The following is a 2,868-nucleotide window of genomic DNA, read 5'->3' as shown; positions in this document are numbered from 1 at the left end:
TCAATATGTCCCTGGATGCATTTGACTCAGCTATGAATAAAATACAAACTGAAAAGTTAGTTAATTATTAATCAACCAATTTTCGTTCTCAGTGAAAAAGAGGCTAAAGGATGAGAGCAAAGAGGTCCTGTTAAGATGAGTAAAAAGCTACTTCTCCTTCGGCGCAAAACCACATGAATCCGTCATCGATGTACGCTTCACCTTTAAATTTGAAGGTTCCCTGTGAGTTCAGAATGAGAAAATAAAGTGACTTAATCAGAAAAGTAATAACACGGCGCAATTTTTGTGATAACGCGAAGGTAAAACTGTACTGGTCTGGCGAGATTTTAACGTTAGCCAAAACAATTACTATGAAGATAAAAATAAAAAAAAATAAAAAAAAAAAAAAAAAAGGATGAAAAGATCTACTCTCTTCCATTGAAAAGATTCTTCACAATTTACCTTTAAAAAGCCAAGAGCTGGAATGTAGCCATCAAAATTGTTTCTATACGTTTCTAGAAGAATAAAACGTAAGATTCGCCAATTAATCCGTAAAGGAACAACTGTCAGTCTGGGTAAGCCTTACCATGATAACACTTAACTAAATTAAATTAAGCGTATTAACCCCTCTTAAAAGGAAAATCAAATATTTATACATTCTTTTTTTATTTCTATCATTTATTCCTATCAAAATTATTCTTCTGTGTTTTTCCTTCTAATCGTTTATCTGGTGAGCTTAATTTTATTCTCTAATAAGTCAATTAGTTACCATATTTTTTGATAGAATCACATACTTTTTTCACGATCTAATTAGCCACTATTGGACTCTAATTGAAATGATTCAAAACAAGTTAAGATTAAACACGATCTCCCGCCAAAAGAAGACAAGTAAACAGACAAATAATCACATTTGAAAAGACCGACAGCTCCTCCCATTCTAAAACGTCGGTCATCTGTTAAGATTTAACTTAAACTTGTGATTCAATTTACGGCAGAGTATCTTTGATCTACAGTTAAACGAGAAATACCCCTTTTGTTGAGAGTGAATAACGCAACGGAGACCTGAAAACCAGATACATATCAAGGCATGCCCGTAATGCTACGATTTGGCTTCACATTCGATACTTTTCTTCCGTTCTGATTTGGAGATACCTACCACCAGTCGCCAAATTGCAAAAAGGTATATTTGGTTTGCAGTTGATCATGTAAGACCCTTTCCAAAAGGGTTTCCCATCATGATGGGTCGCAATCAAACGCAGCGTGTAATCTAATACATCTACAGCTGTGGGAATAATGGTGATAGAAAGGTCGAATTTACAGTGTACATTAGTGTATTCGAGATTTACGAAACGATTGAAAGGTTTTTTGTGAGAGGTTCACGGAGTAAATAACTAAGAGAGCAATAATACAAGGTATTACTTGGGGATGATTCACTAAAGAAGTGAAAAGGCGTAAGGATTTCTAACAATCTATGCATCTGTAAAAACTTTTCACACTGCTAAAGAATAGAAAAGTACTTTGAAATATTTCATATGTCTGACACTTTTTCCAAGAAATGTAAATTTGATTCCCAGCTAACATATTTCCTTATTCACTTATATTTAGTATTTGGAAAATGGTTACTCGATACGTATGTCAAAGAATCTAGCTTGGTCACTGCAGCTTTCCACATCACTTACTAATCTGCAGTGAAAGTGACTGTGGCATTCACCGGTTCATCGAGGTGTATCACTGGAAAGGGAGTCACGTGGAACTTTAGGGTCTATCTGGTGGACCTAAAACAGAGCAACCAGAACAAAATCACCATTTTTCTCCTATGCTAATTTAATAGGTGTCATAAAGCTAGCAATTGTCCAACACGCCCTTGATCAAATGATTCGACTTTATGATTGGTACAATAGAGTCAAACTAAATGCTGGAATGTAATTTAAGAAGACGGTAACAATGCAGTTTCACATTATTCACGTGCCTTTTAAGGCAGTCAATTCACCACAGCATTCAGTAACTTACAATAAAAATTTCCTCGGACTCCGTAGAAACAGGACACAAACATATAACCTTTTAAGTATGCTGCACGATCCTCGCAGTAGAGAGCGCTATTTATGCAATAGCGAAAATCAGACAAAAAAAATCAGGCCTTTACGAGATTCGAACCACTGACCTCTGCGATACCAGTGCAGTGCTCTACCAATTGAGCTAACAAGCCAACTGAGAGCAAGCCGTTAATTTGATTCGTAATAAACCCGTGATGATAAATCAGATAGAATGAACATATGAAGTTCATATATTTTGAACTGCGGTTGTAGATAAGTATGATGCACGATCCTCGCATGTATGAACTTTATATATTCATTGTATCTGATTTATCATTACGGGCTTATTACGAATCAACTTAACGGCCTGCTCCCAGTTGGCTTGTTAGCTCAATTGGTAGAGCGCTGCACTAGTATCGCAGAGGTCAGTGGTTCGAATCCCGTACAGGCCTAATTTTTTTCAGGTCTTATTTTCGCTATTGCATAAATAGCGCTCTACTGCGAGGATCGTGCATCATACTTATCTACAACCGCAGTTCAATATATGAACCTCATATATTCATTGTATCATATAAGCTTCTAGTAACGATTATATTTGTGCAAAAATTTTCGACATGGATTAACAGGCACTTAGAGCTCTCTTTCAGTTGAGTAACCAGCGCCTTGTTTTCCGCTAATCTTATTGGCGATTTTATTCAAATTCACGAAAGTATGAAGTGTTCTAAACATTTCAAATAATTGGGTACATGGTTCGAACTTCAGACGTGCAAAGGACCATCGGACTTACTGAGGGCGGGGTGAGTTGTTGATCATGAATGGATTGAGCTCAGATAACGTCCCAAAATGCTAATCATTT

The sequence above is a fragment of the Stylophora pistillata genome, chromosome 4 (genome assembly GCF_964205215.1).
Source record: "Stylophora pistillata chromosome 4, jaStyPist1.2, whole genome shotgun sequence".
Classification (NCBI taxonomy): Eukaryota; Metazoa; Cnidaria; class Anthozoa; order Scleractinia; family Pocilloporidae; genus Stylophora; species Stylophora pistillata.
The sequence above is the reverse complement of the archived record's forward strand: the minus strand, read 5'-3'. Positions refer to the sequence as shown.